We start from the raw sequence: 23,861 nt of genomic DNA on the forward strand, positions 1-23,861 counted from the left end.
TGAATGCCGCCCAGGTGATTGGTGAGCTTCAACCTGAGCCGTCAGAAGGCGAGAAAAAGGTCCATCGCTGAACGCTCAGTTCTGGGTGAAAGAACCATAAAACGTTATCCTTCTCTTTGCATTTGGGATAGGGAGCCAGGTTGTCGAAATCCATCTCCAGCTGGCCTTGTAGAGGACCAGAGCCCTTTAGTTTTTCAGAATGCAGCTGGGGCGGCCCGGTTAGTGTAGTGGTTAGCACAGCGATATTGAAGTACCAGGGACCCAGTTCAAATCCGTGGCTGTCTGTATGTTCTCCCCGTAACTGGCGTGGGTTTCCTCCGGGTGATCTAGTTTCCCCCCACCATCCAAAGACATACGGGGTTAGTTGGTTAATTGACCACATGGGTGGTGTGGGCTCGTGAACTGGAAGGGCCTATCACCGTGCTGTATCTCTGAATTAATGTAACTGTTTAAGAAGAGGATTTTTTTTTAATAAGAGAGAAAGTGTTTTTGGAATTCGCTTGTGAGCTCATCACACGATGGTGCAATACAGGAAACACCTCTGCCCATAAGTGAACAGCAGGATCCCACAGCACAAATGAAGAGACCAGTTTGCTTTGGGCGCTGACTGCAAGAGTTGGGATTGGCGAGGCATTGGACATGACGCCACTGATCCTTGAATGTCGTTGGCACAATTTAATAATAATAAATAATAATAATAACAATTACAGCACAGAAACAGGCCATTAGGCCCTTCTAGTCCGCACCGAACCAAACACCCCTTTCTAATCCCACCTCCCTGCACAATGCCCATAACCCTACATCTTCCTCTCATCCATAGTTTTAAGTTTATGTGGTAAACCACTGTATTTATGTTTGGACGGACTAGGACACGCCCCTTGCTGACTGTGCCTGAGGCTCCTCCCACTGACCTCTGAATAAAGGCAACTGTGCCACAGTCCCCTCTTCAGTCCAGGGCAGTCGACCGGCATGGACGGACCTCCATTCTGTAGTGAATATAAACCATACAGTTTCTCGACAGCTTTTAGTCTTTGAGGCTATTGATGGCACATCAGTTTATTAAAGTTCTTGATTAGTGTGTTAAAGGTTACAGGGAGAAGGCAGGAGAACGGGGTTGAAAAGAAAAACACATCAGATAAGATAGCACAGCAGATGTGATGAACCGAATAGCCTAATTCTGCTCCTATGTCTTGCAGTCTTAATGGTCTTATACTAAGGAAAGTAAAAGGAATTTACTCCCTCCATTTCAATTTCAATTTTTTATTGTATTTAGGGGTAAGCATTTAATGATGTTGTTTTTTTTTAGTATATTTTATTTATAATTCAAAATAAGGCAGGCAATAAAAAAAACAAAGTACAAATATACATAATATTTTATCCCCAATAATTCCCCCCCTCCCCACCCCCCACTAACTACCCCAAAAGGAAGAAAGGAGTTCAACATGTATAACAATCAACCTGTCGCCATGTTTGGTTCAGCCCCACCCAAGGGAGAAGAAAAAACAACTGCATATTTAAACCCATATAAGGGCTCCTCACCTTAACCAAAAAAAAGAATAATTATTACATAAATTATGTTATCTTTTCTAGTGAAATACAAGACCTCATTTCCATGTGCCACCTCTTGAGTGCTTAAATCAATTTCATTTTTCCAAGTAATAGCTAAACATTTTCTCGCCACAGCTAATGCTAATCTTAAAAACGCCATTTGAAACTTATCTAAACTCTGTTTTTTAAAAACATACCACAAGATCAAATGGGAGTTTAAATTTGAATAAACCTTCTAAAAATTCCTTCATTCTACTCCAAAAGAGCTTCACTACTTCACACAACCAAACTGAATGTACAAAGGAACCAACTTGTTAACCGCATCCATCGAAAACACAAATCAGAAGAAATTCTTTAACTTCTCAAGAGTTAAATAGAGCTGATGTATGAAATTATAATGAACTAATCTATATCTTACATTCACTAATTTATTCATACTATCTTCACATATGAGAAATTGAAATAGGCAAATCTTTTTCCCACTTAATTCTTGCTGCATTTAATGTTATTGAAATATGTAGTTACAGAACAGCAGAAAAAAAAGTTGGTCAAAACATTCAACTCGGACCACAGGAAAAATCTTTATAATAATAATACTGCTGCAATTTACAAGAGAAAGCAAAAACAGTTTAGCTACAGCAGAAGATATTTTATTAAAACAGACTGCCACTGTCGGTCCCTGCACTGGTCCTGCTGTCCCGCTCTCTCCCAGCAGCCCGCTGTCGGTCCCCACATTGGTCCCACTGCCCTGCTCTCTCCGGGAGAGGGGGGGGAGGAGGAGGAGCGGGTTGGTGGGATCAATGTGGGGACCAGTGGCGGGCTGTCGGGGGGGAGCTGGACGGTGGGATCAGTGTGGGGGGGGCCGCTGGTGAGGTGTCGGGGCCTCAAGGCGAGAGGGTCAGCAGGACCAGTGCGGGGACCGACAGCGGGCTGCCGGGACAGTCTCCCGATAGCCTGCCACCAGCTCCCAACGATAGAGCCATGCAGCGTCAATGATCACTGTCGGCATTACTCACCATTATCACCCTCAGTTCAACTTCACATACAAGACCCAGGGGATATTTTTGAGCCAGTTTTTGTGGATAAAAGTGGGTCTCATCATCATCAAATATGATAATATGCTATTTCTAACATTCATCTAGCCATGTTAAGAGCACAGTTTACAGAGTATGGGATTACAATGAAAAGGAAAGTCACTTAGCACCAAGCAATGGCAGCATGTGACCACTGTTGAGGGGGTCATTCAGGAGCCTGATGGCTGTGGGGAAGGAATCATCTTTATTTTTTAACTATGCCCTTCCCACCCATGAAACCTGTGCCGCCTAATTACACCTACCAAGTCCATATGTTCTTGGATGCTGAGAGGAACCTGCAGCACCCAGTAGAAATTCATGCAGGTCATGGGGAGAACATGCAAACTCCTTACGGACAGAACTTGATTCAAACCCGGGTGGCTGGTGCTGTGATATAGTTGTACTAGCCACTGCCTGTTTAAGCCTGATGGTGCCCGCTTTCACACTCTTAAGCCCACTCTCCATTGGGTGGAGGGTGTGCCCGGGGAGCGAGGGGCCCTTCAGTACTTTCACTGCCTTACCCAGGCAGTGGGAGATATGGACGGGATCCGTGGAGGGGAGGGAAGTTGGCCTCTGAGCTTCATTCACCACTGCATTTAGTTTTTTCAGACCATGAGCAGACCCACATACTCCCGGAATGTCTGCTTTCGGTGGTGCACCTGTAGGGGCTGCTGAGGGAAGAAGGAAACGTGCTGAACTTCCTTCGACTTCCCAGAATGCAGGGGTGCTGGTGCGCTGGCATTGTGTCAACATACTTGCTTGTGGGGACAGAATAATGCCAGTAGATGCCATTGTTTCCAGAGACAGCTGGATCAGTATGGGGGTGGAGGGGATAAGCACTGATCAAGCCACCTGCCTACCTGGTACATTGTTCTTCAAATGTAGGAATTGAGATGTTATATTACAACTGTAGAAGACATTGATGAGACCACACTTTGGGGGAGGATATCATTAAGATAGAAAGTTTGCAGAGATTCACAAATATGTTCCTGGCACTTGGCGGGTTTGAGTCTGAGACTGGCCCTGGTTTCCCTGGAGCACGGGAGATTGAGGGATGACCTTATGGAGGGTAAGGGAATCTAAAACTTGAGGCCAAAGGTTTGAGGTGAGAGGTGAAATATCTAAAAGGGACCTAAGGGGTATCTTCTTCATGTGGGACGAGCGGCCAGAGACGGGGAGAATTACAACACGTAAAGGCATTTGGACAGGTCTATGGATAGGTCTATTCAAGGGATAGGGGCTGAACGCAGGCAAATGGGCCAGACTCAGACAGAAAACGTGGCTGTCGTGGACAATTTGGGCCAAAGGCTCTTTTTCCGCGTTGTACAACTTGATGGACCTCTGAAGCTTGTCTGTTTCGCTGGGAGGTAAAATCCTTCAGCCGATGTCTTGCCACTTAGCCCCGCCAATCACCAGCCTGATTCCACCCTGGAATATCACTTAATGTCCTCTGAAAGACTGCCTTTCCCCACAGCTCCCTGACGTTGAAATTCTTTGTCAGTGTTGACTGAGTAAAAAATGGAATCATGCAACTGACTTTAATTGAAGGGGATTTTAGCTACGTCCCCTCCCCTATCACTTCTCAGCAGTTTACCCTCCCACCCACATCTGCCTATGATCTCTTGCCTGTTTGCCTGTCCTCCCCTTGCTCCTTCTTTCCCCCACACCGCCCCCCCCCCCCAACCCCCTACCACCACCCACATCTTTATCCAGGCACCTGCCTCCTTTTTTGCTCATACCTTGACAAAGGGCTCAAGCCGAAACATAGGTTTTGCAGCAACTGTGTTGCGGGGCGAGGTGAAGAGTGAGAAAATGATCAGACGTAGTCGTCGAAGTTTAGTATAAACTCAGTCACGCGCAGCTTTTGAAAATCTCGCGTGTTCCAAATGACATCATCGCATTGTGATGTTATGATGTCACTCGGAACCTCCCAAGCTGGTGCAATTAAACCTCCGGGGAGCCGCTACAGATTTATATCTTTGTCTCCTCTGCACGCTGCGGGACCTACTGAGTTCCTTCTGCACCTTTGTGCATTACAGTACAATCACTGTGTCTACAAGTTTTAACCTGAATTGTCTAAAGGGAGTGTACATACAGCATTATGAGGAAATATAGAGTAAATGCAAGCAGGCTTTTACCTCTGACATTAGGTTAGACAAGAACTAGAGAACATAAGGTGAAAGGTGAAATATTTACCGGGAACTACTTTATGCAGAGAGTGATAACAAAGTGGGACGAACTGCCAGCTGAAGTGGTGAATGCAGGCTCGATTTTGACATTGAAGAAAACAGTGTATAGGTACATGGATGGGAATGATGTGATGGGCATTGATCTAGGTGCAGGTCAACAGGACTATGCAGAATAACAGGTGAGATGGGCCAAAAGGCCTATTTCTCTGCTGTATTGTTCTGCTGTTCCAGGGTTCTCTGGTTAACATTTCAACAAAACTTTTATATCAGTGCTTATGGGTAAATAAGACAAATGCAAGGTCAGTCTAGTGAAAGGAAGGAGTGGAGCCCTGTTTAGCCCTCTCCCCCGTGCTCTCATCGCGATCCAGGACACATTCCTACAGATGACCTTGAGGTTATTCTCAGGTCAAAGTTATTTAGCTGTGTACAACAGAACCTGTCCTGTCCAGAAGGCCCTTCAAATGAGCAGCATATTGTAACACCATCGACATTGATCTGACATTCATTTTAAAGAGAACGCTCTTCTGAAAAAAACCGTCCCTTCATTTCTCAGTCAACTTGCATGTAATAAAGCAGCTGACAGCATCACTTTGAATGTCCTGCAGTACCCTGGCGATATTTTGTCCTTGTACATTGCGGCCATTTTATGAACAGCAAGGAATCACCAACATCTGCGTGACAAATGACCAATTAATCTGTTTGCTTTGGGGATGTGATTTGGGGGAGGAGCGTGAAGATGTTTACTGCTGTTTAACAATTAGCATGGGGTCTTTATCAAGAGCTGCACGGTTGGACAAAGGGCTGGAACTTGCTCTGCTATTTATGGCTGGCATCGATAGAGACAGGAGGGTCACCATGATAAAAAGCAAGATCTTGAGGCAGTGACCAGTGCTGTCAGTAATAATGTGCTACATCAGATTCGGTGTGGTGTCCTCTGATCTTCCTCAAATTCGTCACTGCTGCCATTTCAAGAAAACTAAGAATAGCTGGAGGAACTCAACAGATCAGACAACATCCAGGGAAGAAATTAGAACACAGAACAATACAGCACAGTACAGGCCCTTCGGCCCTCACTGTTGTGTCAACCCATATATTCCTTCCTTAAAAAAAGTTCTAATCCCTCCCTATCTCATAAGCTCTAGTTTTCATTCATCCATGCGTCTGTCTCAAAGTCTCTTAAATGCCCTCAATGTTTCAGCCCCCACCGCCATTCCAGGCACCCATGACTCTCTGTGTAAAATAAACTACCCTTGCTGTCTCCCCTAAACTTCCCTCCCTTCTCTTTGTACACATGTCCTCTGGTATTGGGAAACAGGTGCTGGCTGTCCACCCTATCCAAGCCTCTCATCATCCTGTACAACTCTATCAAATCTCTTCTCATCCTTCTACGCTCCGAAGAGAAAAGTCCCAGCTCTGCTAACCTTGCCTCACAAGACTTGTTTCCCAAAGCAGGCGACATCCTGGTGAATCACCTCTGCACCCTCTCCCACGTCCTTCCTATAATGAGGTGACCAGAATGGAATGCAATAGTCTAAGTGAGGTCTTAAATGGTCCAGACAATGTTTAAAAGACGATATAAAGGAGGAAAGAATCGAAGGGAGGGGCTCCAGAGGTGGACAGTTCCAGAAGTGTGAGTGGTGGAGAGATAGATAGATGGAGACCACTAGGAATGGATGGAATGAAAAAGAAAGAGGGGAAAAAAGAAAGAACAGGAGTAGGTAAAGATGAAAATAGAGGAATCAGATGAGGATTGGAAAAAAAAACGATGTCCATGGTAATAGGTTTAAGGCTGTGACCAGGAGGAATAGAATGTGTTCCACGAGTTTACATTTGGCCTCACCCTGACAATAGATGAGGTTGAGAACACTGTTGGAATGGTTGGGAGAGTCGAAATGGTCAGCTACAGGAAGCTCAAGTTAAGACTCGATCTGCATTTTCCTCACTTTCCACCCCACATTCCTCTGCATCCAACGCTCTATCCTCTGAACCTTACGCCAACTTCAGCACAATCCCGCTACCATTCACATCTTCCCCTCCGCAACCCTATCTACCTTTTGCAATGATCAGTCTTTCTGCTCTTCTCCCTCCTCCAACCCCTCACCCTACTTCCACCCCCTTGGGCACTTCCCACTGTAATTGCAGGAAGTGTAAAACCTGTCCCTATATCTCCCCCCTCGCCTCCATCCAGGGGCCATGGCAGACCTTCCAGGTGAGGTTGCATCATCCAACCTGATCTACTGTATCCGGTGAACCCAGTGCGGCCTCCTCTACATCAGTGAGACCAAATGTAGATTGGCTGACTGCTTCGGCAAACAACTTGCCCACGCTGACCAATCTGTCCACCCTTGCTAATCCTACCTGCCTGTGTTTGGCTCATATCCCTCTAAACTCACCCTATGGACATATCTGTCTAAATATTTCTCAGACGTTGTAACCTGCCTCAACCACCACCACCACCCTCCGCGTAAAAAAAGTTACCCCTTAGGTTTCCTTTAAATCTCCTCCCCTCACTTTTAAATTATTGTAAACCTCTAAAGCCCAACGTGCCATTTTCTTTCTTTACCACCTGCTTTCCAATCTTCAATAGCTGATGCCCCAGGACACCCAGGTCTTGTTGGACCTCCCCTTTTCCCAACTCTTCTGTGCCACAACATGAGCTACTCATCTCTCTGCCCATCTCCTTGCTCCACTCGGGCTGAGAGAGTTCTCAGCTCACACTGGTCTGGACCTACACACAGCGGTCGTCTTTCCTTTTGATTTTCCGTCCTTAGAGAATTGAGCAGCAGCATTTGTGCTTCCGGATATCTGGAAGATGTTTTTATTGTCCCTCTTATCTCTGGGCCCTTCTTTCAATATTGTTTTCTCCTCCACCACTCACACAACAGATGAGACCGGGTTTCTGCACGTTCCAATGCCCTCTCTCCTAAAATAGTTTGCCGAAGCAGTCACCCAATCTACATTTGGTCACACTGGGTTCAACAGATGCAGTAGATCAGTTCGGATGATACGCACGTAAAGCTTGACCTCACCTGGAAGGTCTGCTGTGGGCCTGGATGGAGGCGAGGGAGGAGATATACAGATGGGTTCTACACTTCCTGCAATTACAGCGGGAAGTGCCCAAGGAGGAATCTCACAAGGCCTGATTGTACTTTTTAAGAATGGCCGATGACCTTGAATAGATCAATGCTTTTGGATGCCTGCTTAGTTGCATGGTAAAAATCAAGTCTATTAAATAATCTATAGTACTTTTGTTAAGCAAAACCTTCCAGAGGATGCAAAGTTAGTGCAACGCCACGACAGTGCCAGGACCCGTGTTCAAATCCAGCTATGCATTGCTCCCATCCACTGAAGGCAGCCAAACATCATAAAGGACCTCCATCACCTGGCCACAACCTCTGCTCGTTGGGCAGAAGGTAGAGAAGCCTGAAGAACAGTACCTCTGGGTTCAAGATTGGTTCCTTTCCAACAGCCATTGATCTTGAACACAAATTAGGGGATGCTCTGACACCACAGAAGGACTATCAACATTTTTGCAAAGTCATATTTTTGCACTGGAATATCTGAGAATATTTATCTTTTTGTATCAATTGTCTCGTTTTAATTCCATTAGTATATTATTGTTTTTGAGTTGTTTTTCCATTGTGTTTACGAGGCACCTGTTGCTGCAAGAACGTAAGTGAAAATTTACATTGTACAATGTCTATATCAATAAACTTTTTATTATGAATTATCCACTCTTCTCTTCAGTTCAGCTCAGCCTTGGTAGGATTTGAACTCACTCTCCCGCCCTCTCCCTTGAAGTTCTTTCCCTTCAGATGTTTATCCAGCTCCTTTTTGAATGCTACCACTGAATCTGCCTCCACCACTGATGCTGCAAGTACTTTCCAAATCCAAACCACTCGCTGTGTTTAACAAGTCAGAGAAATCTGTTAATGAAATCTCCAGTCTGGCTATGATCTGCTCAGTGTGATGGATGCCTGCTTTGACATAAAGTTGACCCAGTTTAAGCAGATCATTGAGCTAACCCACACACTTTGTCCCTGACGAAGTCTAACTAAGGGTTCCTGGCTTTCTGTGTCGGCCAGATGTCAGGAAGCTCCTCCACATTGACAATTCTGAGCACTGTGGTTGTACTTTATTTTTCTAAAATCCTAGCAACGGAAGGACAACAGTGGAAAAAAAGACTAACTTGGTTATTTTTTTCCGATGGCCTGCACACGCTACCCCCAACTCTGCCATCAGTTTAAATCCTCAACATCATCTTTACATGCCTAAGACCTCAACCTACGTCATAGAAAATAGACCATTCCAGCACAGCACAGGCCCTTCGGCCCACTATGTAAACCTACACCACAGCAGTCTAATCCTTCCCTATAACCCTCTATTTTTCTTAGATCTAAGAGTCCTTTGTATGTTCCACCACACCCGGCAACGTATTCCAGGTATTTGCCACTGCGTAAAAAATAACTTTATCCTTACAATGTTGTTCACATCTGGGATGGAATCTGGAATGAGCATCCAATTGCAGGATTAACTCTGTATTGGAATGTGCAGATGTGACCAAAAGTGGACCAACGTCTCACTTGAATTTATCTGGCACATTAGACATTGATTTTTGTTTGCTGTCCATGTTCTGTAGGGTTAGATTGATGGCAGAGTAGGTTCATAAAGGGGAGCAAGGCCCATACTGTGCTATACTATTCTAGGTTCTGTGTTCTAAACTTTGGTGGAACCCTGCGAAAAGGCACAACAAGAAGAGGTAGGAAATGGGAATAAAGACATAAAGACAGGGGGGGGGGGGGTCAATCAGAAAAGGTCAGAGCAACATGCTCTCCTCTACTGGTCTCTTGAAGCATGGGCCCATCTGGTGCCCTGGCAGATGTGAAAGGTCACGTGGAACACTCAGTCAAGATTCATTAAATAGCTTATATGATCATGTCCATAAGCTATTTAGAAACCTTGCTTTGTAAATCGACAGCCTCGCCTTGCATTAAATCGGCAACTTCACCTCAAAGTTATTTCATTGGGGATGTTTAAAGTGGAGGCTGGTAAGTTCTTGATTAGTAAGCATGCCAAAGGCTCTGGTGGAGCAGGCTTGATGGGCCAAATGGCTTAATTCTGCTCCTGCATCTTATGGTTTTATGGTATTTCCATGCTGAAAAGTTCCTTGGGCCATTGTGAAAAATCAAAGAACAGCAGTTGCTGGAAATCCTAAATACAAACAGAGAAAATGTAAGGGACATTCAACAGGTCCAGATAACAGGTGTGAAGAGAGACGGTTCAGGACTGATGCACTCTACCGATTACTTGTAACTTCTGTTTATCTTTGTTTTTAGCATTTTTTGTTCTGATGTTGGCAGGTTCTGAGGCCGTGAAACTCTTTAATAAATTAATGAAATTCCTATCTGAGTGTTAAAGTTTAAATAGTTAAATTTAGACATACAGCACAGTAACAGGCCTTCTCGGCCCATGAGCCCACGCTGCCAAATTAATACCCAATTAACCTACACCCCCCCCCCATCCCCCCACCCCGGTACATTTTGAGTGGTGGGAGGGAACCGGAACCCCCAGGGAAAACCCATGCAGACACGGGGAGAATGTACAAACTCCTTAGACAGCGCGGGATTCGAACCCCGGTCGCTGGTTCTGTAACAGTGTTGCACTAACCGCTACGCCAACCTGTGCTGCCCTAAGCTTGCTTGCCCTGTTCAATTAAAACAGAACTCTTTGAAATTGTCTTGGAAAGAGTACTGGGGGGGGAAAAAAAAGCTAATGATTGCAGAACCAGGGAGAAAGAAGGCTGTGGCTTCTCACTGAACGCCCCCTTCCAGCTTTCAAACACTCGCACCATTTCAGTATTAAAACTTTGCTGCGGAATTGTGTTTGGTGATATAAGATGAGATGAGAACATTTTAAACAGGGGATAAGGAAATTGGCAGAAAAATGTAACAAAGGCATTAATGTTTATCTTCATGGAAGACGGCTCAAGGACAGAGGTTGGAATAACAAGAACGAAGAACTTAGCGTGAGCAATGATCCAGTGTTCGAGAAGTCAGTGAGCGTGAAAGCTGATAAATCGAAGGACGGAGTTTTGAATGAGGTAAACAGGAAAATCTGCAGATACAGGGATCTGGTGATGTCCATTAAAGCACCAGAGAAAAACTCAGCAGGCCATGGAGCATCCACAGAAAGTCAAAGGAAGTCGATATTTCAGGCCTGAGCCCTTCTTCAGGATTCAGAGGTCTGCCTCGGCTGCCATTTCACCGTTTATGACAAGAGGGAAGAAAACACATGATATCTAAAACCTGCCCTGACCTGTGCCTACCTGCTGGATCCTTTTTGTTCCTCAAGTAGGGAGGCCCTTTCTTACTTCAACTCCAACTACCCCTTACCTGTTCTCGCCAAAGCCAGTGGAGCCAAAGCCTCTGAATGCCCACTTTGACAATGCCTGCTCCCTCGAGCAGTGGGCGGCGCCAAGATGCTCCAAGAAATGATCGTGGTGCTGATTATCAAATCTCCAACTACAACACTCACCTCATTGCCTTTGATGCTGTGCAGTCCAAGTGCTCATCCAAACATTTATTTAATTCCGTGACATACCACCTGCAGAGTGTTCCAGGGCTCAACTATCCTTCTTCAGCCATTCTCCCTCAAGGCCTCATTCAATCTCCTTTCGCCTACCTTGTCATTGCCCTCTAATAGAGACTTCCTAAACCCCTCTTAATATCCTACATCGTTATCGTTGCCCCCCCTCACCATCCTCTCCTAAGCAAACCCAGCCTCGCCGCTCTCTCCTCTCCAATAAAACACTCCATCCCAGGCAATAAATAACGTACAAAGTGTTCCATGTGTCCTTCATCTGGAAGGCCGCACACCCACATGCACACACAAAATGCTCCGTCCACAGTGATTTTTATGTCATGTCATTTTTGGTTTCAGTTTTCTGGCTGGGTCACCACCCTGTTTGCAGATAAATGATTCCACAGGTTCAACTCCAGTTTCTGCATTAACTTATGCAATGGCGGTGCATAACTTAATCACTGTTTCCCAGTCTAAATAAATGAAATGGAATGCATTAAAATTGCACTTGATCCATTTATTTCTCTGACCAAACTTCCCTGGCCAGTTTGAGTGGGCTTTTATCTTCTGCCTCTGAATGCCCGCGGTGGTCAGGGTCAAACAGAGCAACTGAAAATCTTCTTACCTCGGTGCCCTCACAGCAGACGAGCACATCAAGCTATCTGCACCACTCGGAACTGGTGAGTGTCCTAGCAACACTCCTCTTTGCAGCTGATAAAGTTCACCAGCTTGAAGTCTGCCGATCTGGAATAAACTGAACTCAACCTGTGGGGGTTTCATGGAAGGGTTTAAACTGTTCAGGAGGAACTCACCTCACAACAAGAAAGAAATGGATGGTATCAAGGAGATTTAGAAGGATGTTGCCTGGATTGGAGAGTCGGCCTTCTGAGGATAGGTTGAGTGAACTTGGTCATTTCTCTTTGGAGGGGAGGAGGATGAGAGGTGACCTGATGGAGGCATACAAGAGGCAGGAGCGTATCCACGCAAAATGGCACCTATGGCAGGGGTGGCCAGTGCGTCAAAATAAACGGCGATAAGGGGATCTCGCGAGAGCTGGCCTTGGTGGCCGCTGTGTTGTGTTTGGAGTTGAATAATTGCGAGTGAACACTAGGAGGACGAACGTGCCGAGCGTGGAAGAAACAGGTGGGTGTTCCTTTTATTTGTGACTGGCGGTGATGCTCAGCTGGGTGTGGGGGCGGGGGGAACCTTTGTGGTACCCCCACCCTTCTAGTGGTTCCCCCCCCCCTTCAAGTGGCGCGCCATCCTTCAAGTGTGCGCCCCAGGCACATGCCATGCCTGCCACACCCTAGGTACGCCCCTGACAAGAGGATGAGACGCATTGATCATTTGGATGGCCAGTGGCTTTATCCCAGGGCTGAAATGACTAACACAAGGGAGCATAGTTTAAGGTGCCTGGGAGTAAGTACAGAGGGGGAATTCAAGAGGCAGGTTTTTCACACAAACGGTGGTGATGGCAGGTACATTAGAATCTTTCAAGAGATTACTGGATGGGTACACAGGGCTATGCAGTAGGGACATTCCAGGCAGCTGCTAACTTGGTCGACACAACACTGTGGGCCAAAGGGCCTGCTTTGTAGATTGCTATCTTCTATATTGTAACAGCAACGGTCAGTAGCACATGGGCGAAGTGGACTGTCCTTGCAGAGAGAGAAGCACCACCCCCCTCTCCAACCCCGAATCACGTTGGAAAACATGGGTAAATGCTCGACTTTTTGTTGTGGGATTGGAATGCTGGGTCAACCAGCCCCACAGTCAAAGCCGTTGCTCTGTTAACACAAGGGCAGCTTGGAACCAATGTACATGTCCCAGAGCTCGGTTCCACAGATTTCCCAGGACGCGAAGCCTCTCTCCCCAAACTGATCAAATGATTTGCAGAGTATTAATAGCTATGTGAGGCATCCAGAACGTGTGAAGGACGCTTTGTCAAGTGATTCTTTCTGAAGAATCACCATTGTCAATTGTACTCCATTAATCAACCACTCTTTATTTAGCTGCCTGGTGACCCCCGTACACACTTGACCCTATGGCTTTAACTGAGCCTCTACTGAGCTGAAAGTGACTGTTGAGTATGATTATCAACTCAATTACATGAAAACATCATGTGAACGCTTTGAAAGACTTCATTTCAATGCCAGATTTAATAAAGTACACTTGGATGATGTTTTAGACATCTCTAGAGTGAATCAACTTTTGTTATATTGTTAGTTCCAGCATAATTGGAGGAACAACACCATGTATTCCATCTTACACTCTCCAACCAGACAAATTGACCTCCAATTTCCGATTACCCCTTCCCCCGGTTCTCTCTCTTTCCCTCTGTTTCCTTTTCTCTAGGTCCCCAACCCCTCCCTTCTCTTGTAAGAGAGCTCCCCATTGTCCTCTCCCCATCATCTCAGCTTTGTTCTCTTCTACACCCCCACCTGTATTCACCTATGACCCCTTACCTGCTCAGCCTGTGTTCCTCCCACTGCCCTTTCCTCCCTCCTCTCCACCCTCCATCCTTTTGTTCAGGCATCTGCCTGCTTTGACGAAGGCCCAGGTCCGACATGTTGGCTACCTTTACTTCCTATGGATGCCATGTGGCTGGTTGAGTTTCCCCAGCACCTATGTGCATTGCATTGGACCCCAGCGCCTGCAGACTTTAACTTGTGTGTGATGTGTGCAAAAACCCAATTCTGACCAGGGAAGCTCTTAACCAAAAGTGTCACCGAGGAGCCCTGGTAAAATGGTCAGCTGGAACTAGGTCGTTCATAGGGGTGGCAATAATTCACACATTGGAAGGTGGTTTATTGGAAGTCAATCATCTCAGGCTCAGGGCATGAGGTTGTCTTCGACCCAATCAACTTATGCCATTTCACCAATGCCCTTCCTTCCATCGTGGGCTCAGAAGTGAAGATGTTTGATGAAGATTCCGCAATTGGACATTGCGGAATCGTCATCAAACTCCTCAGCAAATGAAGCAACCCACACCTGCGTGGAGGCGGTCCTAGGCAGCATGCGGTCACGGATAGCAGAGAGGCAAGCACAACGGTGCCAGACAAATGCCAAGCAAAGATAATCTTCCACAAGAATGAGTAAAGCCACGTACCCCTGACATTACCATTGCCAGGACCCTGTCGCTTCACGCCCGTAAGTCAACACGGTGGCTACTAGGTCACGACTGAGTCCGGTTTCCCCACAGCAAGTGACTGCAACATCTGGCCACCACAAAGCCTTTCAGCCTCTGCAAGGTGCAAGTGAAGTCACTGCTAGAGACCTTTACACTGAGATTAACAGAGTCATACCATATGGAAGCAGGCCCTTCAGCCCAACTTGCCCACCCCGACCAAAATGTCCCACACACACACTAGTCTCAACTGCCTGCATTTGGCCCATATCCCTTTAAATGTATTCTATCCATCTAATTTTTCTGAAACGTTGCAATAGCACCTGCCTTAATCAGTTCCTTCGGCAGTTCCATACACCCACCACCCACTATGTAAAAAAAAAATCACTCAGGTTCTTAAATCTCTTCCCCCCCACCCCCCCCCCACCTATAATCTCATGTTACTGATTCCACTACTGGGCAAAGGCCTCTCTGCGTTCACCCAACCTATTCCTGGCATAATTTTATACACCTCTATGACATCACCCCCTCGACCTCCTGGTCAATTGATCTCCCAAATTAGTATATTTTGGACAGTGCACCAAGGAGACATCATTATGGACCCTCATCACTCTGGCCATGTTCTCTGCTTGCTGCTTCCTCTAGGCAGAAGGCGCAGATGCCTGAAGTCTGGCACTTCTGGCCTCAAGAACAGCTTTTTATTCAATAGGTGTCAGGCTCTAGAACCAGTCTCAACAGGGGCCCCGGGGAGGGGGTTGGGGGGAGGCACAACAAATTTAATTAAAAGCCTTGTTTTCTTTTCACATCATGTAACATAAATTTTTTTAATGCTTCTTATGTAGTCGGTAGAAGTACGGAAGAAACCAGAACTTGACTGCTTCACAGGGAAGGGGGCCCAGAAACTTTGAGCCGAGTTCTAAGTGGATCATAGGTGAAAAGCGATCAAGAATGGCTGCCCTAGAACATCCTGACATTACCCTTACTTTTACCCTTCTCCTGGATCATCGAAGATCTACCAACTCAGCATATTTTTTTAAATTATGATTTATATACTCATGAGTGAATCTACATTTTTTAAAAAAAAGGATATCCTGGTTTTGGATGCCAGGAGATTCAACGTTAAATGTTCAATGCGAGTTTATTCTCATGCACATAAAGACAACGCAACATTGCCTTTATCCCTCCTCTGTTCTTTTTTTCTTCTTGTGTGCTTTCATGTCTGGGAAGCTGCAGCAAGCAGAACTTTCATCACATCTGAACTGCAACTTCCCAGGGACATGATACACACTTTCACAGACTGGCTCATGCTTCCATTCAACATCAGGAGCTGCCACAACAACGCTCCCACTTCACGAGGCTCTTGCCTCTTTCCAAGGATGCCAGTGACAGGGGAGGGTTAGTTGAATGGGTACAAATTCTGTGCAAGCTCAGCCATTCTCCCCACTGCCTGGCTGAACACCAGCTGTCCTCCGAATTCTTTTGGCTTGGCTTCGCGGACGAAGATTTATGGAGGGGTAAAGTCCACGTCAGCTGCAGGCTCGTTTGTGGCTGACAAGTCCGATGCGGGACAGGCAGACACGGTTGCAGCGGTTGCAAGGGAAAATTGCACAATGAGCTGCAACTGTCCAGACTGCACTGGGAGCACTTCTGGTCTCCTCTTTTAAGCAAGGATATCCTGGCTTTGGAGGTCAATGTTAAATGTTCAATGTGAGCTTATTCTCGTGCACATAAATACAACATACAGGTACACTAAAATTCTAACGGTGCATCAAAACAGGTACATAAGGTAATAACACTGCAATAGTAAACATTTAAATGGCCACAAATGCAAGGCAGAGAAGATAAGAAATATCAACAAATAAATATTCACAGATGCTGTTAATGCAAGAAATAAAAACAAAGTGATGTTTCAGTTGTGCAGACAGATCTTTGGTGGTGCTGGGTTAGTTTATGGTCAGTATTATGGTAGCACGGGGAAGCTCAAGAGCCTGATACAGTCGCTGTGGATACAGGTGACCTTGAACGTGGAAGCGCCGATGTCCTGTACCCTTGACCACAAGAGAGCAGGGAGCTGAGGGTATGACCAGTGCAATGGGGGTCCTTTATGAGGAAGGACTTGGGGAGGTGTGCCACTTTCTGCTCCCATCTGCGTTCCTGAGCTCTCATGTTTCCGAACCAGGCTACGACGCAACCAGTCAGTGCTCTTTCCAGAGGCCACTTGTGGAGGTTTGATATACAACAACATGCCAGGTTGTTTCTGGAGGTCAGCATACAAGGAGAGATTAAATTGCCTGGAATTAATCTTGCTGGGATTTCGAAGAATAAGAGAGGATATTATAGAAACATATAATATCATGAAAGGGATGAATAAGATAGAGACAGGAAAGTTGTTTCCACTGGTGGGTGAGACCAGAACGAGGGAACACCACTTCCAGATTCGGGGAGCAGACTGAAGACAGAGATGAGGAGGAACTGCTTCTCCCAGAGAGTGGTGAATTGGTTAAATTCTGCCAACAAGTGTGATGGATGAGCAGGAGTTTACTCTGAGCAAGGATGAGACACAACAATTGGAGAGACTGTCCATCGCTTCCCAGATGCACTCTAATAGCTCTTCTTCTGCAGGGAGGCAAAACCCTACCCTCTTGATTGTGATGCATTAGAAGGGATGGAAAATGTAAGATGGCCGACTGACACGGGGAGAATCTACCGAAAAAAGCACCTATGGGTGGCCAACCCTTTCAATGCATCAAAATAAATGTCGACAAGGAGGTCTCATGAGAGCTGGTCTTGGTGGCCGCCATGTCGTATTTGGCTTCGGCCTTTAAATAAGTTGAGAGCGAACGGGAGAATGAAGTGGAGGAGAAAGAGGTGCGTGCTCTTTGTATATTGGTGGGGGTGGCGGGGGGGGGGGGAGGCGTCAGCGGGGGGGGCAGAAATCGGATGGTCTAGTGAATCAGGCCTCCATCTATGGCGCTAATCGTGCCTCCTTCAATGTGCCACTTCTAGTCATCGGGGGAGGTGCAGGGCCCAGTGTGGTGAAGGAGACCGTTGGGGACAGTGGTTTTCAACCATTTTTTCCCACTCACATCCCACTTTAAGTAATCCCTATGCCTTCGGTGCTCTGTGATTAGGCAGAGACTACTTAAGGTGGTATGTGGGTAGGAAGAAAAAGTTTGAAAACAACTGTTTTAATCATACTTCCTTGACGTTATGTGCATGATTTCATAACTCAAAGGAAATGGGCCAATGACAATTTTTCTCAAGCAAAATATTTCAGTGACAATTGGGTCTAGAGCAGTAGTTCTCAACCTTCCCTTCTCACTCACCTTCCACCTTAAGCAATCCCTTACTAATCACAGAGCACTGAAGGCATAGAGATTACTTTAAGTGGTACAGGTACATGAGTGGAAAGAAAAAGGTTGAGAACCATTGGTCTGGAGCCTTGGAACAGAAAGGGAGTTGGAGGACATCAAGTTGGAATATAGCGATGTCAATTCACCACACCCTCCTCTCAATCCAGGAGTACGAGCTGAACAAACCTCAATCAAACATACCTGGAGCAAGTGGGAAAAATGGCTGTGATTGTAGTAGATGCACATTTCAAGCTGGGCAGTCAATGTGCTTGTTCACATTGGTAATAGCAAACCAACCACCGCACCCTGCCTCAGCGGTTATCATGCGCAGGGCACGTTGTGTGGCTGTGCTCAGAATAAGGATAAGTCCACAGCATGATGTCACGGTATGAACTTAAGTAGCCTCCACCTACATGCTCTGCATACCCTCTGTTCCTGGTGGATAATCAGGAAGAGAGTGAATGACACATATCACCGTACTCCAGTAAAACTGCAATAATCTGGTATTTGGAGATACTAACAAAGCATAGAAACAGAGGACAGCAAAGTACAGACTTCGACTCATGATGCTGTGCTAACCTGTATAAACCTATTCCAGTGTCAGTCTAATCCCAACCTCACACCCATAACACTATTTTGCTTTAATCCATCAGCCTGTCTTAGCATCTTTTGAATGGCCCTATTGAACCAGCCTCTACCACCACCACCGACAACGCATTCCAGGCACCCACTACTCTGTGTAAAACAACGACCTCCGACGTCTCCCTGAACTTTCCTCCACTCACCTTAGACAGACGTCTTCTGCTATTGGCCACTGTCTCCCTGGGAAAAAGAGTGCTGGCTATGCCTTTCACATCTTGAGTTTGGCTCACGCATCAGTCTGGGAGAGGGGAGAAGGGTTTGGAATGTGAGTGGCATGTACAGTTGGGATGGGGACTGCGGGTTGAGATTGCACCAGGATCCAGTTTCCTGTGCTCACTGCAAAATTATTACACTCCTGTATGACATTAGGGCGACGTGGCTAGTTTAGCGGTTAGTGCCACGCTCTTTCAGTGCCAGCAAGCCGGGTTCAGATGCTCTGCTGTCTGCAAGGAGTTTGTATGTTCTCCCCGTGACCTGCATGGGCTTCCTCCAGATGTTCGAGCTTCCTCCCACTCTCCAAAAAGAAACAGGGAATTTGTAGGTTAATTGATGTACTTCGACAGAACGGAGTCATTGCTGCATCCTTGAAATGAAATTTAAAATGAAAAAAAAAGTGAGCATCTAGTTGTCTGAATTCACCCAAGAGCTGAGGGTGTGGGATGACTGGAATTTCAGTGTAGATAGTGCCTGAATATTGCATTGCACTTCAAGACCTGAGATTCTTGTGAGACCGTGTGTTCGAGAGAGACTCTCTCTCTCTCTTCATTGAAGAGCCACTGCCGGAGATGGAATCTCACCTCCCCCTCAGCGACAGAGAAAGGAAACACCTTCACAGGAAGTACACAGCTGGGTCAAGAAGGGTTAACCAGCAGATGTCCTGATAGGAAGATCCCTCCTGCACTCCCAGCATAACACTTGGATCAGACTAACAACATGTTCTTTGGAGGCTTGGAGGAGGATTTGTGACGGGGCCACACGTAGAGGCCCGCTGGCCTCCCGAAGGGCCCCTCAGATGCTGACGGTATCCTAGCACCTTGGAGATTTGGGAGCCAGTGTTGTGATCCAAACAGAGGGCCTCAAGTTCAGGTTCACCGCTGAGACACAGGTCGCGCGGCTACGGAGGTCAAGGGGGCACTAAAAATGGCTACATCAGAGGAAGCAGCGTGATCCATGCCTCAGCCGTGGTGTTGGTCTACTAGCAACTCTTTGCAGAGCACTCAAAGGAAAGATCTTCAATATATCTTGTGTATGATGACAAATTGAATCTCTCTCGGATGATTGAAATTCGACCTCTCTGCACCCATTAAAATGGAACCAGTAATGGCCTGGCCACAGAGCTTTCCAAATTGTGATGGTGCTGCACAATAGATCCCTTCAGCCTGTATTTGCCCACCCAAGGTCCGTGGATCACCGCTGGTCCCTGGGTTTATTACAGTTGGTCCATAGCAAGCGATGAAGGCAAATTGGACTTGTTTATCACATCAGCAATATTTGTCTTCACTGTGTTGCTGTGGACAAACATTGTAAATTCAATGACAAAAATAAAGCAAGAGTTCCCAAAAGATTTTCCCACCTTGGAGCTTGGGGAAGGGCCTTGACCTTGCTAGCTCCTGCCATCCTTTCCCTGGCACTGGTGGTCTGTGGGGAGCTGTCACGGGGTAATGAAGGAAGGCTTGTAGATCTGTGGATGATAAACCTTTGAGCCCCACTGTTTTAGGTTGTTGCTATTCGCACTGTTTGTGAAAATATCCTGTGTGCTGGTCCAATCCAGCTAACAGCAACTAGCGAACCAATGTCAGAGCACTGCCCGGCATTGAATGCAGGCATAGGTAAAGATCGGATGGCACGATTAGGAAAGCAGTTAGTGCAACGCTGTTTCAGTGCCAGCCACCGGGACTAGGCTTCGAATTCTGCGCTGTCTATAAGGAGCTTGTACGTTATCCACGTGTCCCCAGGGGTTTAGAATAATTGGGGGTAAATTGAGCGCCACAGACTCATGGGCCGAAATGGGCTATCACCGTGTTATAAGTATGTCTGTCTAAGGGATGTATAAATTGTCAGTGCAGTCAAGGGAGCTTGGTTCGTGCTATATTGATGATGATTCCGTGACTAATAAGCCAGATTTGGCCACTTGGCTCCTCAAACATGCTCCTCACCTCAGCACAAACTCAGCTCCATAATCCTCCTTATCCCAATAATGTTTCATACTAGACATAACAAGGAAAGGGTACCTCTCTATTCAAGTCAAGTTTATTGTCATCTGATTACACAAGTTTGGCAGTCCTCAGCTCAAATATGCAGACACACCATCAGACATAACACACATACAGACAAACAATACATTTCGCACTCACCGACCATCCTACCGCTGCAATGAACATTTCTCCCACCTACAATGTGATCACATCAGCAAACACATCTTCCCCTCCCTTCTCCACATTCCATAGACACTGCTCTCTCCAAGACCCCCTCATCCCTTCCTGCCAATCACCCCCTTGGTACCGATCTTTGTGACTGCAAGAAATGCTGCACTTGCACTTTCATCTCTCCCACCTCCTCCACCACCATTTGGGGCCCCAAGCAGTCCTTCCAAGTGAAGCAAAACTTTATCTGTGAATCTACTGCATCCGGCGCTCCTGAGGTGGACTCCTCTACATTGGAGAAACTGGATACAGACTGGGAGATTTTTTCATTGAGCACCTTCACTCAGTCCCGTACATCAGCAAGGATGTCCCAGTGGCCAAACACTCCCCTTCTCCCCCCCCACCTTTTTTACCCCGATTTTTCTACCTTCCTGACCAAAGGCTGAAACGCCGATGGCTTTTTCTTTCCTTTGGATGCTGCGTGACCTGCTGAGTTTCTACAACACTACAATGTTTCAACCCCTTGTTTTTGAGTATCTCTTTATGTCTCCTTTAAAAATGTTCAAAGACTCTACCTCCTTCAAGAAAGATTATTCTCCATCCTCTGCAGCGAAACATTTCACCTTATCTTGTTTTCCGACAAATCAAACTCCGTGGAAAGAGATTTAACCTTCATGATATGTGGTTATTAATTTAATAGAATCTGTTTACAGCCTCACTGATACTGAGGATACAGTCAACCCACGCTGATGATGGGCATGGTCCATGTGCTCTCAGTGGCCTTTGATGCCTCACCTGCCTTGTCACCACCCCCCTCAACCAATTCCTTGTCTTAAAAACACTCATTAGATCAGGTAGCATCTGTGGAAAGAGTTCTGATGGGGGAGGGGTCTTACGCTGACACAATGACTCAGTTTTTCTCTCTCCACAGATACTCTCAGCAATGCTGAGGATTTTCAGTTTTATCTCAGATTTCCAGTGTTCGCAGTATTTTAGTCTTAAATTTCCTGATAGCCCCTGACCCCACCCTTTGAAGACTGATTCCAGCCCCCAGCAGTGCCTCTGACTAACAACAACAGAACTCCAACTACCTCATCGCACGGACTCCTCCCCCTCTTCCCATACACCCAACTCTTTCCCCAAAGTGACCCCTCCCATCACCTATTCCCCCTCCCACTCCAAGAATATTTCTCTTCAGAAATCTCTACCCAACGTTGAGCTGGTACCGTGGACACTCTCAGCAAATGCCAACCTTCAAGGAGGTGTGTGTGTGTGTGTGTGTGTGTGTGTGTGTGTGTGTGTGTGTGTGTGTGTGTGTGTGTGTGTGTGTGTGTGTGTGTGTGTTATGGGGGGGAGTAACATTACCATTAAGGTCACTTGCACAAAGATATTTGACTGGGAGTTTATGCCCCACATCAATCTCCCCCAGTCCACATCACTGATACACTGATAATTATTAAATGTTGTCTAAATGGGAAATCTCAGTGTCGATAGAAATAAAATTAAATGATGGCGGAGACAGAGAATGGAGAGAGAGGGGCTGTCCCTGTTTACGAGCTGCTGTGAGGCTGAGATGTATGTAAGAAAATATCAGCGTTGGGCCGTAATCCCAGTACCGAAGGAAAGCACAATAATACCCCTAAATGACTGTCACATTTGTGGCCCGAAATGTGAAGTTAATAAAACATTAAACACAAGTTTTATCAGGTAAACTTTTCAGTGTCTTTATTTTCTCGTTTCCTTTGTTCTCCTGCTTGTGCTCTTATCTCTCTCTCATACCACGTGACATCCGGTACATCTCATACATATTCATTATCATGACATCCCTCCTTTAATCAGAAATAAACTTTACCTTCACTTACCAATATCCCTCGGAAACATACAAACATCGTAACTAATGGTAATACTATAACTCAACTACATAAAGTTTTACTTCCTACAGCACTCATACATGCACTTTATGATATAAGATTAAAATACTGTCCCAAAGTTCTTATTAAAACTATGGCACAAAGTCTTTGTATCGTTTGGGCGCTTTCCGGTTTCGTTTCGGCCTGCCTGCGATAAGTCGTTGCTTCTCGGTTGTTCACTCTCAGCATCGGACATACTGCTCGCCACGGCTTCGGGTGTTTCTGGCGCTCTAGTCACTTCATCAGGAGTGCTGGTAACTGCCTCTGGAACATCATCAGGTCTCTCAGTTACAGCATCTCGTATTGGCCTTTCAACCTCTTCGCTCGATGTATCTCTGGACTGGTACCTTTTTACACCTGATACATTTCTCTTATACAGGACTCCAGTCGGAGACTTGACTGTCACCATACTGCCACTTCTGGATACGACAGTATAGGGTTGATGGTAATAAGGTGTGTCTAGCTTACCACCAGTTTCATGCCTCACTAGAACATTATCTCCTGGCATGATGTCTGAGTACTTGGCTCCACGTTTCGAATCTGTGTACAGCTTTGCTGCACCTTTCTTTTCAACATCGTGGTCCCTCATCTCCTGGTCGTCTCGGATTTCCTTTATTTCTGGCATTTTTGTGAGGATTTTTCTCCCAAAAAATGCTTCTGTAGGACTTTTTCCAGTGGTTGCATGAGGCTTGGTTGCTGTGTATGGATATAGTTTCTTGGAACACTTCTTTGAGGTACAGATGATTTTTTTCTTTTTCAACTTCTCCCATAAATGTCGATCAATCACATTACTGTCACTGCCTGAGTCTACAATGACCTGCACTGTCACACCACCAATGATCACTGGGACCTTCTCATGACGTACATCATTCAACGTAAATTGGTAACAACTCTGTCCCTCCTGGGTATCATCATCGTCACTGACTATATGGCGAATGGTATCTTTCTTTCCAGGATACTTTCCTTTCCCCCAGGCTTTGCCTTTGGAAGTTGTACTCGTCCTCTTCTGGTCTGCATTGGACTTGCTTTTGCACTTCTTTGCAAAGTGGTCCTTACCTCCACACTTTCTGCAAACTT

At 46.1% G+C, this 23,861-nt stretch overlaps 1 protein-coding gene across 6 annotated transcripts in view; it reads right to left on the reverse strand.

The window, feature by feature from the left end:
• Positions 1-23,861, reverse strand: part of LOC138758907 (paralemmin-1-like) — a 178,872-nt gene that overhangs the window by 120,212 nt on the left and 34,799 nt on the right. Inside the window, exon 1 of one of the 6 annotated variants that reach the window (XM_069928496.1) lies at positions 18,655-18,747. The exons of 4 other annotated variants lie outside the window; for them this stretch is intronic. The gene's annotated coding sequence lies outside the window, so the exon portion shown is untranslated. Of the gene's footprint in view, positions 1-911; positions 938-18,654; positions 18,748-23,861 lie in introns of those variants that run through there. One more of the 6 variants, XM_069928497.1, reaches the window with a different exon arrangement.

Source organism: Narcine bancroftii, chromosome 3 (assembly GCF_036971445.1).
Source record: "Narcine bancroftii isolate sNarBan1 chromosome 3, sNarBan1.hap1, whole genome shotgun sequence".
Lineage (NCBI taxonomy): Eukaryota > Metazoa > Chordata > Chondrichthyes > Torpediniformes > Narcinidae > Narcine > Narcine bancroftii.